The following is a 15642-nucleotide window of genomic DNA, read 5'->3' as shown; positions in this document are numbered from 1 at the left end:
GCAAGCCTGTGCCTGTCATGAGCAGAGATAGGGCTGTCAGAGTGACCAGGAAGTGGCTGGGACGGAATGCTAGCCGTGGGCCAGCAGGGGCAGGAAGGAGTGTGTGATTCAGATGCTGCCTATCTCGGTAGCATGCCATGCGCAAAGACAGCAGTTGCATGGCGTGACTGTCCCCTCTGCTCTACCTTCATCTTCTGCAGAGGGGAAAAACAACACCAAGTCAGTCACTTCAGGAAAGGGTCATGCCTGCTTTGCAGCTACAGGAAAGAGTGTGACAGTCCCCAATGGAAATAGGGCAGAGTTCCTCAGAGAAAAGGCTATGCTGAAGTGTAGTGCTGGTGAACTGGATTGTGGTGTAGTGGTAAACCCGCAAAATGAATTAAACGATGCCTCCTAGCTCCCTCTCTGTGCCCAAGGTCAGAGATGAGCAATGGATTCACCGTGCTCTCTTGTTTTAAGCCTCATTTTACATTTCCTTTTATTTCTTCATTCTCAGGGGCTTTAAGATCAGTAAAGGAGGGATGGGCTTGATGAAATGCAAGTTGTTGGCTGGGCTGTGATATCTGGTGCTGGTTGTTGGCCCAGATTGAGGTGGTGATGCTTGCTTTTGGTGAGTGCAAGGACTTCAGGAGTATGGAGGCTTCTGTATAAGAAAGTTGGAGAGGAAAATGCTGCAATGCCCAGAAGCTGTGTGGGTTAAACTGCAAGTTCTGGAGACAAGCCGTCAGGAGGCCCATCCAGTGTGCATCACATGGGTATCTCTCTCTTTGCAGGGCTGGGAAAGAAACCCATCGTCGTGACTCCTGTGGAGCCCTGCATGTCTCCAAAAGCCCTGCTCTGAGTTCATCCCACCAGCAAGGCGTGAGAACCGGTACGTAAATGTGTTTCACAGGTGTGAGGGGCAACTTCCCAGAAGGATCTGTGGCTTTTCTGGTGGTGGCACCTTGTTCATGGTTCTCTGCCAAAATGAAAAGTCCTCTCCTAAGTGAGGGTGGAGGGGTCTGGGTGGATTGGGATCACTGGAAAATACAAGACAAACTGGTGGTTCTTGGGTGATGCTTGCACCTACAGGCTTTGTTGGGGGATAGCTGAGCAGCGAGAAGCTGCAAGTCTTCAGAAGTCACCCCAGACTGTGGTGCTGAGGCTTTAGACATGCTCTGTCGAGTGACGTGTGGTACCACACATGGGTAGGTGATCTGGGGAGTAATCACATGCACGTACATACATTTTATATATATATATACACACACACGCTGTACAAATCTAGGCACATGGAAACAAAGATGTGCATATACAGTATATATTATATGGTGGCATATGAGAGCTTGGGGGTGTATGTACCAAATGTCTGTATATACTATATATGGCGATAAAAGAATGCATATGCATTCATTTTCTCTTTTTTTCTTTTTCTTTTTTTTTTCTTTTTCTGTCTCTTCTGTATTGCTGAGGAGCTGTTGCAAAACTACCAGATTCAACCTCCTGGGGAGCCTTTCTGGCCAAGATTTTGCAAGCCAGCACCTGCTTTGCCTGCCTGACTTCTTTCTATATTTATTTCTCTGCACCCGGTTTTTGTCTTTGCCTGCAAATTGGAACTGTCACAAACATTTGTGTTAACTTTTGGCTGCATAGGACTTCAGCTTGCAAGTCCCAAGTCTGCTCCTGTGTACACCGGGGGAGGAGGCATATGTGTGTGTAGTTGTGCATGCGTGCATATGAGCATCCCTGGTCCTCACTGTCTGCATTACATGGTCTGTGTTCCTGTGATACTGCAGCGGTCTCTCTATTCTGTATGCCATGCAGGTAGTGCTTTCTGCCCCTTCAAGACATTTTTATGAATCAAATATTCTCAGTCACCCTGCTTATATAATGTCATTTAAGTGGAATTAGCCAAGCCTGAGCTGGTGCCTGATTGATAACAATCTGTAGTGCTCTGCAGGAGGCTTGACTAGGATTCCTAGGCCCCCAGGTTTTTACATTCCCAGGTGAGGACTGTGGCAAGGACAGGGACTTGTCATGCCATGTAGCAGGGAGCTCCTGATTAGGCTGCATGTGGCTGGACACGGATGTGTCTATCCCTCTGGTTTCTTTCCTCTGTGTCATTTGGGGTAGAAGGTGCTTTAAACGAGAGGCATTGAATGCCAGGTCATGCTTAGCCGTATAATGGCATTTCAGCTTGGAAACTGAGGGGAGATCTTAATGCTTTCTTGGGGAACATGAAGCTGGGGAAATAGCTGTGTTAAGGGTCTCCCATCACCAAATGCTGCTCAGAGGAGACACATGCTTCCCTGCCTGATGGGTACAACGTGCACTTATTCAAAAGCAGTGCTGGGCTGTCTGCCAGGAGCTGAGAAATGGCTTGTCCTCATGTGCTCAGGCCCCTGAGCTCCCAGCCGCTCTAGCAACTACATTAGTTTCTGGCACAGGAGTCCCTCTAAGGTTACAAAGACATTATTCCCAGGTTTCAACCCCAAGAGCTGTAAAACGTATCCTGCCTGACCCCTGTGCAAAGGCAGAAGCATTGAGATCCGCACACGTTCCGCTGGGTTTAGTTTTCACATCCCCACTGCATATGCCACTGCAGCCTGCATTCCTCTCCTGTTTGGTAAGCCCTTTGCCTCTCAAGCTGACACAGCTAATATTTCCCATGCTGGCAGGGCAGGCAAGGTAGTGGCATTTAACTGTTAAGGAGAAGCTTGATCTGTTCATACTGCAGAACCTCAGAGTAGTAAGGGCTGGTGCATGCCTAGGATTGGGTTTCTGCTGTTCTAGGTGTTTGTCCTCCATGTTTTAGTTCCCTCTCTTGACTTGCATTATTCCCTGTTTCATCCCGCTGTTTGTCCTTGCAAATTACCAAGCAATACCTTGGTAATTTTTTTCTGCAAGGGGCTGGAAAGCTGAGTCGGAGTTTGTAAAACCTGCACCTACCTGACCCTTCTTACCTTGGTGTTGGAGCATCTTCTACCAGGGTGACTACAGTGCTTAGAATATCTCCCATTTCTGACCACAGAGAATGCATCTGGTAGCCCTGCAGGCAGTTTGGGGTACATGGCTCCAAGGGAGGTTTTAGTGGGTTTTTAGAAAAATAACTGATTAACTGCCCACTGAGAGCTGGTCCCAGCCTCCATTGCATTGATGTTGTCCTGGTGTACCACTTAGTGCCACCTGGGCTGTTTGCTCTTTAAAGCTTTTATAACCACCTTTTTAACTGTCAGTGCAATGGACATGTGCTGGTGCTTCCTGGCAAGGTTTGTTTTTTACAGTGATAATGATGGATCACAAAGTTAAATGTGGTTCTTATTCTAAAAAGCATAAAAGTGTGGGGGTTTTGTTTGTTTATATTTGGTGGGTTATTTTCTTCTTCTAAAGCAAGCATTTACATGTTTGTCTATCACCTGTGATACTGGGTGCTAAACTGATGCTGCCATGGGCCGCTGACCTCTGCGTAGTCACTGGATGTAATTGTACAGCCTCTATCACTGGAGGATTTTGGCTCCTCCCAAAGCCTGTGCTTCAGTACCAGCGAAAGCCAGATGTACTATAATGTTGCTTTTTTACAGTTTGTTTTGGCCATACATGGGCAGAGTCAGCTCTGGAATTCCTTCCCTATAAATTCAATAGCATCTTGTGGGTGGTGCTGGGGAATCACTCTGGTCTGGTTGGATCGCCTCAGCAGCCTGTTCCCCTTGAAAATGTCCTGATTTGCACATTCCTGAGAGGCTGCCTGCTCCTGGAGCCATGGCTTCAGCTACGAGGAGGCTGTCATCTCATGCTGGCAGGCATAGCAGTCACCTTCCTGCTGCCTGCAGGTCGGGAGTGGTGGCATAGATATATTGCTTCTGTGCGCAGGCAGGCTCTGCAGGGACAGTTGTGCCCTCTGAGCTTAACTGTTCTGCCTCCTAAATTTCCCGTATGGGCTTAAGCATTGACCATCAAGCCCCTCTCCTAGGGATGGGGAGGCTGAGTGCTCTCCTGTTCCTGCCTGCCATGGGATGCTGTGTTGTGTGTCCCAGCAGAGATCGAGGACCTCTCCAGTGGCACTGACGGCTGAGCCTTGCCCTCTCTGCTGCCAAGCTGGTATCATGATAAACACAGCCTGAATGTGCCTGTGTGCCTTCAAAGGGTACTCCAAAAAATAGTTCTAGGAGGTTTTCTGTGGATGAGTGAGGGATGAAAGGATGGTTTGTGGTGGGCAAGGGGTGATATCTCCTGGAGCTGCCCCTGTTGCATGTCACCGGGCATCCCATGGATGAGACAGAGATGCAGTGTCACCCATAGATCCAGGAGCCTCCAACGCACAGGTGAAGAAGGTGACATGTAGTCCCATGTCCAGGCTGTGTGTAGGTCAGTAACAGCGATGTGCTCAGCTCAGGCTCCAGAGGGGCAAGTCCTCCCTGTGCCAAAGCCAGGGAGAGAAGGATGATTTTTTTTGACATCCTTTGGAGTTTTGATCTCCATATTTGGAAATGTTTACCCATTGCTCTGATCTATTGCAAGGGAGGGGAGGTGACTCAGGGTCTGGTGGAAGCAGGATTTGAATTCCTGTAGTAAGGTTCTCCCCCCCCATACCCCCCCGCCCTTTCTTGTTTTGGAAGCTTGTTGTGGTCAGTTCTTAGTTCTCTCCTGCTCCTGGACCTTGTTCCAAATTTGATCTGCTCAGGAGGGAAGTGTGTTAGCGAAGGAGCTTGCCTGGATGCTGGTAAGTGCATCATTGCTGCTTTAGCAAGCAGCTTGGGATTTTTTGTTTTGTTTAGCCAGATGGATTGCATTGAAGTGTGTGCATTGAGGGTGGAGGTAGGCATGTGAATCTCCAGTCAACATCAAGGGACCCTATGAAACCTTCTGTAGCAGGGAAAGTTGGTTTAGTGGATTGATCTCAAAGGCAAAATGTTTCTTCAGGCCTAGGTGTAAAGATAATTTAAGCCAGCTCTCATTCAGTCATGCTCTTTCTTTTATTTTCAGTGGTTTATGCAGCAAGGCAGCAGAGCAGTGTAGAGTTAAATGAGTATATATGCGTATGGTCAGCAAGTGAAATATAGGTTAAATATGGCTTCTGTCTCTTAAGCCAGAGTGTGTGTTGAAAAGGCTGCATAATGCATAGATATATTTCTCTCAAATGTTAATATTTAACTGTTTTGTTAGGGACCTGAAGCAGTTTAGCTGCTGTAACTGGATGAAGGTTCAGGGTCTTTTTTCCTGTTACTCGTTATTTTTCCTTAGTGTGAAGTTTTTAATCTCTCTAGTATTGCAGCTGGCTGCTTCTCTTATTTCCCCCCCCCCTCCTTTCCTTTCTTTTTCCTGAAAGGAAACTGCAGCTTATCCAGGCAGTCAGGGGTGTCGGGGGAACCTGGAAGATTCTCTGCTTCCTGTTTTATTCATGGCAGCTAAAACCAGACTGGGGAATCTGGAGTGGAGATCCACCATCCCACATTCCTCTTGTCATTTGGAGCATGTAACATGTAGAGTGCTTTTAACACTGCTCAAGGGGGTGCACAGCAGCCAGTCCTGTGGCTCGGACAGAAAGTACTGCACTTTGTCCTTTTACTTGGGAAGGGGTGTTGATGAAAAATGCTTTATAGTTCCTATTGCTGGTTATACTTGTATCTTCTCAACTAACTTGTATTTTTAGTCTGATTCAAACCTGTTATCATACTCTCCTTGTTTTAAATTTAAGACCTTTGTTAGTTAAATCTTTTGTTGTTTTTCTTTTGCCCTTTTAAACAGGGATTAATACTTGGTTTGAGGTTTGATTTTCCAGAGATGTGAATTTGCAGCAGCTCCTTGAGGAGCAAAACTGGCTTAATTGTTCTGGGCAGGGATAGATACTTGTCTTAGTTTGCACAAGGATGGGGTGTGAGCTGAAAAGTACTGGGCCCCAAAAGATGATGAAGGGACTGCTGGAGCCTGTTCCTGCAGGTGGGACATGTTGGGAGCTTGTAGGCTTTAGCTGCGTTTTAATCCTTGCCGTTTCAACAAGCTACTCAGATTACTGCAGCTTTTGGGATCAGGGCCCCACTGGAATGGGCTTGATACTGGCGCAAAGGAAAGAGCTGCTGTCCTAAAGAGTATATGGCCTGAACAGACAGTGAAGGTGATGGGCTGGAAAACAGGATGCTGGGGAGACATACGGAGATGTTGCAACACCTGAAGCCTCAGCCCAGCGACTTGCCAGGGAGCAGCCCATTCTGTGTCATGTGTGGTGGTGCCAAGCTGTAACAGGCAGTGAGCTGGCAATCTGTGTCACTCCTTGTGTGCTGAGCTTTGCTTTTGTGTGTGTACACATGGCCCCACAGGACGGCGATACCTTGTCCTTGCGCAGCACTTCCCGTGCTTGGTTGAGCCCTGGATCAGCCCCTGCTTCTGGTGGTGCATGGATGTGGTGCATCCAGGCTTCGCCAGCTGCTTGTGGCTGAGCTTGGTGTTTCGGAGGCAGCATGGTGGGACTGGAAATGGTGATGTTCTGTTCCCCTTTCAGTTTTCCCTCTTTCCTGCCTGCCAGGACAGACTGTTGGAAGACAAGGATGAGCAGTGCCTGAGTGCTGTAACACAGGGCTCTGGGCAGTGCTCATCTGGCATGCCCGGGGAAGCACACTGGGGCCATTAATCTTCACGTGCCGGTCTTTCTCTGTGCAACATCTCATTGCTGCAAGGACGTGACTTGAGAGCTGAATGGACTGTGAAGGATGAGCTCCCACGTGCTGCCTATGTGTCCCCTCAATGGGTGCAGGCAGGGCTGGGAGGGCTGTTGGAGGATGGAGGATGTCCACGGCTGGGACTGCAGGCTGCCAAGGCTTTCCATCTGGTATTTCTCGAGGACCTGGGCAGATCCAGTGATGATCACTGATGCTAACCAGGGTTCACAGTGTATTTTCTTCTGCTCCAGGAACACAGCCATTAAGGGCTGACCTGTAAATTAATACAGCTATCTAAAGATTTTTCCCTCCTGCAGCCTGGCACCTGGTAAATGCTCAAGTCTGAGAAACCTTCCATGGCACTGGACCTCAGGTGTGCTCCATGCCTTCCTTTTTTAAGCTACTCTCAATTACTTCTAATGATGTATTAAATACAGAGGATTTGCTTTAGCTTCCATGTAAGGAGGATTGGTTCTCAGCCCATCCTTCATCCCAGCTGTTGCACCAATTGATCCAAGGCTGGCACTGTACGGGATGTGGCAAATTGGTGGCACTGTCACTGTGTGTCTCTGGTGCTTTCAGGAATTCACTTGAGGGCTGGGTGTACATGCCCTGCAGCCTGTAAGAGAAGCTGATGCAGTTATGTGCAGCGCACAGAGGCATGGAAGGGATGAAGGCGAGACAAGGTTGTGAGCTTAGATGGCTCTAGACATCTGATACTTCCTATTTCTGTAGGCAAAGCTTTCAGACCCTTTAAACGCTAAACCGTGCCCACAGGCTGGGGAAAGCTTTATTATCCTGGTGTGCAGGCGTGGAAACTGAGGCACCATGTGGCAAACTTGGGAAAAGTGCAAATCTTTTGGTTCCATACGACTGTTCATGCTCAGCTCCCACAGACAGGTGCGCACTTCACAGCCTCAAGCCAAGTGGTGCTGTTAAACCCATCTCTCTTACTCTAATAAAGTCATACTTCTCTGAACACAAAATATTTCTGAGTCTGTTGCTTAAAGGAAAACAAAGTTGTATTGGGTATTTCATAAAGTTGATAGATGTTGCTAGTGTGTGACATGATCCCAACATGTATCACCATCCTTTCCAGATGGTACCTCACCTAATTGTACTGCTGCTTCTTCCTCGGATCTGAATAGAGTGTAGGCTTTTAAGACAGGTCTGTTGTTATTAGCTTTATAATACACATTCTCCTGTACCAGCTGTTGCAAGCAGCAGGAGGTCTCACTTGCAGACTAATTCTTCAGTCAACTTACGGGGGAGTTTGCCCCTGAGAACTAGGTATTTGCATTTGGGATGAGATCTCCCAAATGAGAGAAACTTGTTTGTCTCCAGTGAGTGTGTCGGTTCAAGGACTAGCGTGCCCAGGAGGAGGAAAGAAGTTGCTCTTGTTTCTTTACTGCTGTCTTCTAATAGTTAACTGTGCTTATTGCTTGACTTCGTTTTAAAGAAACATCAGCTTTTGAAAGCCGGGCTGCCTGTGGTGGGGAGGAAAGAGTCCTTGTGCTGTGCTGTCTCACACCCCTGCTGTGAAAAATATCACAAGGACAAGTTCCAGTGAAGCTGCCTGATTTTGGCAGTCACTTCCCTCCTACATCCTTGTTCTTCAGGTAAATCCCTCTCCAACTCCATTAGTTGTTCCCCTTTCCTCCCCAAAAAGTCATTACCATCCCTTGAAATTAAGGAAAAGACAGGAGGAGAGAATAAATGGATGTTAAGAAGTAGAAAACAATCAATTAAATAGTACATAGCATGTAATTTTCCTTGGAAACTTACCATGAAATTGAGGGGCACTTTAGCAACTAGTAATTTAAATTGCATTTGAACACTGCTAATGGGTTGTTTGCATGGGAATTTTGGTCATTTCACAGCAGGTCGTTGTCTTTAGTACCCCTTCATTCAGTTAAAAAATAAAAAAAGGTCTCGTAATGAGGAAGATGCTGCAGACAATTGGTCCAACTGTTGCTGGTAAAAGGTGGTACTGTGGAAAATTTGCAAGGTCCTGTTACAATCTAAGCCATTTACATCCTTAGCATTATCTCTTCCAGTGCTAAATTCTTGGGAGTTGGGCTCTTTTTACCTAAAAAAGCTTGTTATTGCTAAAAGGCAGGAAAATAACATTATCCCTGTCATACTCATGAACACGATGGAGGCAGGGTGGTTGGAGAGGCTCCTCCAGGCTCATGTGGTTGGGGTTTGTAGCAGTGGGACTGACCTGGAACACAGCCTGTGGCTTGTGTCTCTGTCACCTCGAATGATTCATAACAATGCTTTGGGATCTCTGTCTCACTCCAGCTGAAGAGGAACAACGGAGAGATGTTGATCAGCTGAAGCTGCAGGGTATTTTTACTTGTTTTCCCAGTGTTTAATGCTCTCCTCCACCACTGTTTTTCTTAGAAAATGCCAATGATTTTCGGCAAAAGGCAGTATCAGCCTAATTGTGTGCTATTTTGCTGCCGGTTATGCTGGGAACAGACTCTATAGGAAGGCAGACGCAAGTTACTTGTTGCCTGTTGCTGAATGAACATCCCATTTTCAGAGCAAGGTTTTTGCAAATCCGTGGGCATGCTTAGCATATGGAAGGGGGTTCCAGTATCAAAACAAATCTGGCCTTCTGTTTCTGGATGTGTAGGTTGTTTCTTAGAAGATGGAACCTTTAAAATCTGTCCCTGCAAACATGGCTGTTACATCCTGCTATTTCTAGAGACATGAGGCAGCTGTCAGCACTGAGATAAGCTATAAAAAGGCACTATTTTCCAAAAATGGCTTTTTTAGCTATACCTGCCAGACAGCTTGGCCAGCAGGAGTTCACCAGGAGTGTCACCACTGCTGCCCTTTTATGCACAGGGTGCTAAGCAATGTAAAAACTTCTGGGCAACTCTCCAGGGGCAGCGTTAAGCAGCAGCTCTTCAATCTCTATCTTGTGAAATGCTGCTATGCAGAAAAGTGCATTCAGTGTGTAGGAGGGGATACTTGTTGGTTTGATTGGTCTTACCCGATCTCCTGTTGTTTTCTAGGCTATTGCTTTATCCTCAACTTTTGTTCTGGATTTTCATTGTGCCTGTCTTGTTTCTGACTGGGTGACTGTCTCTAGTCACAGCATGGTTGGAATGTTCCCCCCCACCCCCAATCATTTACTTAAAGGTATTCCTGTTTGCTGTGTAGTCTGAGGATAGCTGGTGAGTTCAGATGAAACCGGTAACAAAACCTACTTTTTCCTAAGGGTCTGGATAAGGTTTCTCATAGCGTCATGGTGTTCTCACTTATACTTTCTGATGTATGTGCTACCTGCAGTGCTTTGTTAGTTATCAGCTAATTCTCCACTGAGATGTATAAGTGTAAGAAAGCTACATCAGATAATCTCGTAGAGGTTGTTAAGACTTTAGGGGAGAAGGACGAAGCTTTTGAGCATGTTCCCAGGGAAGAATTCATGAAAGCTGAGAAAGCACTGGAGATGGGTGTTTCCAGGTGACAGAGGCAGTGTCTTCATGTAGGTGAGGGGCTGGTGTGTAGGGGGAGGTGGGGGGTGAAGTTCACATGGTGGAGGAATGCAGGGGGGCAGAGAGCAGCAACTTGAGCTGTTGGGAAACCCCAGACAACTCAGGTTCTCCTGAGATAAGAAACTAGCTGATAGGGTCAACTCTGTGAACTGTCTAGCAAGGACTCTTGCCCTCTTTGTTTGAATGAGCATTTTTAATCACATTGATCCCCGAGAACTGCTACTCCTGCTATGCAAATCCCCCCTTGCATATGGGCAACCAGCAGGTTTGATGCATTGGCTCAGCTCTGATATGGATGGTGGGGGGGTGGATTCCCTGTTGGTTTTTTTTGTCTTTGGAGCATGGGCTGCCTCTTAGTCACCTCTTGATGCTCTGTGTGTTGTGGGTGACTTTTTCTTACCCCGCTTTTCTATTTCAACAGCCCACTTGCCTTTTTTCCAACCTTCTTCCAATGGCAGATGCACACTCAGCTGGTGGAAGCTGTTGTAGATGCTCACCCAGCGAACAGCTGTGTGTGTTTGCTTGCCCAGAAACCCACTGAAAACTGAATAGAAATGAGGCATGCAGCATTTGAAATAATCCCAGTGAGTAATGTCTGTCCATGTTCTCCCCTTGTGGTGTTCTCACAAATTTCTCTACATCTTGGGGTTTCAGCTTATGGGAGACCAGGGTTGGGAAATGCCCTTGGTTTCCCCACCTCCTTTAACTGTTTTTGAACCAACGCTGATGAATATCCGTGATAACCTTGTAACTGAGAGAGAAGGAAGAAAAAGTTTTATGGGTAGATTAGTTTGCAGCAGAGGGAAGAGAAACACCAAGGGAGCTTGGTGGAGGGAGCCCACGCTGGTAACACAGAGACCGCTTATTTGTCATTTACCTGCCCTGTAAATGTATGTTGTGCTTTTCAAGTGGGGAAGAAGACAATCCTTTTCCTAACGAGTTTGCAATTCAAGGCAGACAGATATGCTCTTGAGGGCTGGGGGAGGAAGGGCATGGGTAATGGCTGGAGATTAAACTCCAGATAAAGCAGATTCCTAGAAGAAAAGGACTTCTGAGATGGGAGTTGCTGGTTATGAGAAGGGTTTTTAAGGAGCAGATAGACAGAGGAAGGTAATTGGGTATGGAAGAAGGTGAGAAGACCTGAAAGGAAGGGAGGTTGAAGAGGAGAGTAGAAATTGAGAAAAGAAGTAGGAGGGAAAAAAAGAGCAGCAAGTCATCTGTGGGAGGGGATACTGTGGGATGCTGTAGATGAGAGTAGAGATGACCTTAACGCTATGTTGTAACTCAGCTACTATGATGAGTCACCTCCCAGTGTATGAAGTACCAGTTTCTCCTCTGAATGGAGAATATTGATCCTAGCTGAAGTCCAGCACTGGAAGAGCTTTTGGAGGGGCTCAGATCTTCCGTGTGGCTGGTGGGGTGCTGGGTGGTTATGCTTTATGCAATCCTGTGTGTGCGCTATTGCTAAACTTTAATAGGCAAGTGCATAAGTAACTTGCCACTTTCCGCTTAATGCCATCAAAGTGGGTCTTCTAGAGACTTACACAGTAAATCAGGGATTGACTTGTGTGTGTATACACAGGTATATATTTAATATTGATATACATCACATGGGTAGGTTTTTGAGTGCAGCAGGTTGCGCTTCAGTGACATCTGATGGGATATGGGTGGAATCAGTTGTTTATGTTTTGCCATACCCATCCCCCAGTAAAAAAATCTTTACACTAACTTCCATGGAACTGAGCTGGAAAACTCACTGGTCATTTAGTTCCTATATATGCATCTTTCAGTTTCTTAAAGAGATACTTGGACTTCCACAGCTTCCTGAGAGGCTTTGTTTCATCCTCAAGGACTGAAGGAATGAAGGGAGAATTTACTGTTGCCAGCTATATTTCCCCTTCTCTGTATTGCTTTTTTTGTTTTGGTTTGGTTTTTCCCTCATCTCTTTGGAAGTATTTATCCTTGATGTTTGGTATTTATACGCTGGCAAGTGCCTGTAGACTGGAAAGTCCACAGAGTTCTCCTGAAGCAGCAGTGGTAGCTTCACCCAGACCTTTTCTCTCCCCAGTCTGATCCCCCTCCAGTTTGCTTATTTTTTATGGGGGCTCATATCTGATCCCAATCAGTTCTTCTGGGTCTCCTTTCACTGTTGATGCTTTCCAGATCTTTCTTCCGATTACTCATTTACTCTCCAAAGTAGTCCCTCATCCTTCTAGTCCTTTCCTAATTGTCTGTTAGTTAGACACAACTCTTTTGTAGCCAGTAAAAGGCATGTGAAAATGAAGGACATTTCCTGAGCTCAGTCCATCTACTGTCATGGCATACTGTTCCAGCAGGAGAAGAGCCTGAGTTTAGAACATCTGAAATTGCCCATTATCTCGGCTCATTTCTTGCAGTCTGTAATTTGAGGGTGGGGAAACAAGGGGAAGAGGAGGCGAGTCACTCTAAAAATGACTCATTCCACAATAGATCAATACAGAATGTTCCATTACATTTTCATTGCCAAAAATGACTCTCCTCTCCCACTCCCCCCTCCTTTGAGGTGTTGCAGATGCTTACTAGCCCTAGTGGTGATGTCTCTTTGTGTGTGCAGGTTGGTGGCATAGCCAGCCCAGCAAAAAGGTGTCTCAGTTTTGGTTCAGACCTTACATTCTGGGTGGACTGAAGTTGAACTTGGTGGAGATGACCTGTTTTCAGAGGGGGAAGAGATTCCTGGCTGCTGTCAGGTAACTTCATGTCACTGAAGAAGCAGACCTGTTTGATGATAGGAGTCACTCCCAGCCTTCCTCTTTGGGAGGAAGGCCAGTGGTTTGGGAGGAAGGCCAATGGATGTGCAAGGCATAAGGCAGTATAAAGGGATATAATAGAAAGTATCGTGGGATATTTGCCAGCAGTCCCTTTGGGATAGTGCCATTGATTGCTCCCTTGGGCTGACAAGACATTTCAGTGGTGTGTCCTGGATGAAGTTTTTTGCTATTTACAGTTATGGGTGGACATGGAGAAACTGGGCTTTTTCTTACCTGTGATGTTTACACAGTCCTTGGGTTTTAAACTATGGTTAGGGCAGTGATACTACCCTTCATTTACCAATCAGTAAGGAAGGGAGGCTAAGGGACTTGTCCAAAGCTACACTGATGGGCACAGATGTATATAAGCGTGTAGGTAGGCATGTGTATGTATGGAATTAGTCCAAGTTTCCTGACTTCCTTTATCCTGTCCTTCCTGCTATCTTCAGGGCCATCGTTTTAGGCAGCCCTATTGTAGCAGCTAGCCATAATTGTATCAGTGCACAGGAGAGTGCTCTCCTGGGGCTCTTTCCGTCAGGTGGTACCCATCTGCTGCTCTTGCATGGCATGGCAAGTGACGCGTGCCTGGGAATGGGGTGGGAGATACCACTGGGCTCATATCACTGAGCCGACGTCAGTGATATGCAGCCTTCAAAAGGCTGCAAAGTATTTGTGGTTATAGCACATCTTCCACCTGCTGCAGTTGAGACCTTGATCTGCCGGTAAACTTGCTATGCTGCTTTAATAAATAAACTCCACTGCTAATAGGTAGGGTTTTGGTGAGAGAAATTCAACTTGCAAGGGACGGGGCCGAGTTCATGGGCATGCACTCCTGGTAATGTCATCTGCTAGAACAGACGGCACCAACTACATCTTCCACTTCATCCTGCACTGGGAGAAGGTCTTGAAAGGAGCTGGACAATGTGGGGTTCTGCACTGTGGTGTGCCTTGATGGCAGGGGCAGGATCCAGGATGGTTTGCCATCCCCAGCGAGCTGTCTGAGTAGCTGCTGCTCTGCTTCAAAGCTGCTGTCACAAAACCCGAACATTATAGGTTCCAGGGTGCACACAAATGTGTTTACAGAGCAAATAAAGGAGGGAGAGAAAAAAGAAAAAGGCTCAAAGTGGCTTTGGGTGTTTTTTAAGCGATAAAACTGAGAAATTCCTGAGCATGTGCAATTAATATCTGTTTAAACAGAAACTTCTTTAATAGCTGAAATATCAGCTTCTACAGAAGAGCTTTCCTGGAGAGTCTTTTTCATCTCTAACTGCCTGCCCCATTTGGGTGTGGAGGGGGATGTCTCCAAAGGTGTGGGGCTTAGTGTTTCCAGTTAGTTCATTAGGTGTTTGCAGAGGGCGATGCCTGCCTTTGTTCCTGGCTTGCTTCCACGTCCCTGATTGTGTAGGGATAAAAGTGGTAAATTCATAGGAACATTTACCCATTTGGGTCACGAAGGTCCGATGCCTGATGTAATTTGTTTTGGTTGGGTATAATTTGGCATCACTGTGTATGTATATGGCTACATATGTTTACAAATGTAAAGCAGTTGAAAGGGACAGGTATAGACACTGGTATTTCTCAGATCTTTGGACGAGATATCAAGATGTTATTTACTCTAATCCCAGAGGAATAAGCTGCAGCATGGGCTGAAGGTCTGCTCTTCCATTTGTGCTGTACATGCTATGTCTGCAAGCAGGCTGCTGTCTCTGAGCAGCTATTCAGCTGAAAGCCAGTGAAGTTGTCGGAGGGAAAACTGCTGGAAAATGGGATACAGAGGTGGAGGCAGAACAGGTGGTGATAAAACCTTTGCTGGTATGACTTGCCTATTAAAACCTCACAGGGTCTTACTGGTATTGATATACCAGCAGCCTGCTGTGGGCACAATGCCTTTTGTGTATAATTAATTTGATTAAAAAAAGAGAGGCATAAGGGTGTTTCAGATCACTATGCTGAGCAGTGATAGCAGGCACCCGCTCAGAAACAGCATTGCTTTGTTTAGAAGAGCACAGCAAACACCTCCATTGCCCTCCTAGTTAGCTACACCAGTGACCTGTGGCTTTCTGCTTGTGCTGGAACTTGCAAACATACACTTTCCCCCCTTTCCCCTTTTTCAATTAATCTTTTTTTTTTTTTTTTAAACACAACTTAAGTGCCTCTGCGGTACTTCTGCAGCAGTTTTTTCACCCTGTACTGATTCCCACATGCTTGTCAGAAGCTTCTTTGTTATTTTGATAGTACTTTCACAAGAGGACTAGCTATAAAGAATGGCCTGCAGGACCTGCTTCAGTACAGCTACCCCATGTGTGGCTCAGTGGTGCATGGGGACGGATCCATAGCAGGTGTGAATGGCGAAGTGTGGTACCTCCAGCCTGCTTTGTCAAGGCCCTCCTCTGAATATAAAGGAACCATGTTGAACTCTTTGCAGTTGTAAGGCTTTGAAAGCTGACATGAGCTGTAGCTGCTGGATCACTCTGCGCAGGTCTTTTGTTGCTTCTGTATACTGGAATAAATGTGGAGCAAACTCTGAACTGTTTGAGCAAGCTGCACTCTCCTTGTATATCTTTTTGTCCCTAGAAAAACAGGTGGAAATGTTCAGCCCTCCCTTTCTTTCCTTCCTCCCTCCAGCCTTGAGACTATCCCGCTATTGTGGATTGCTTGTGTCGTGCACAAGTGTGTTCTGTTTGTCCCTCGAGAACCCACCAGTCACTTCTGATT

The 15642-nt window shown here is 46.4% G+C and overlaps 1 protein-coding gene across 14 annotated transcripts in view; it reads left to right on the top strand.

Annotated features, from left to right (window-relative positions):
* Positions 1 to 15642, top strand: part of LPP (LIM domain containing preferred translocation partner in lipoma) — a 338569-nt gene that overhangs the window by 24716 nt on the left and 298211 nt on the right. For 11 of the 14 annotated variants that reach the window (XM_061452176.1, XM_061452177.1, XM_061452170.1 and 8 more), the window contains exon 1: positions 2165 to 4699. The gene's annotated coding sequence lies outside the window, so the exon portion shown is untranslated. Of the gene's footprint in view, positions 1 to 773; positions 882 to 2164; positions 4700 to 10672; positions 10726 to 15642 lie in introns of those variants that run through there. The other 3 variants (XM_061452175.1, XM_061452168.1, XM_061452169.1) reach the window with 2 other exon arrangements.

Source organism: Pezoporus flaviventris, unplaced genomic scaffold (genome assembly GCF_033815535.1).
Source record: "Pezoporus flaviventris isolate CSIRO_AGI_PZ_B2104156 unplaced genomic scaffold, CSIRO_AGI_Pfla_v1 ptg000013l, whole genome shotgun sequence".
NCBI lineage: Eukaryota > Metazoa > Chordata > Aves > Psittaciformes > Psittacidae > Pezoporus > Pezoporus flaviventris.
Note: the sequence above shows the minus strand (reverse complement) of the source record. Positions and strands in the feature narration are given on the sequence as shown.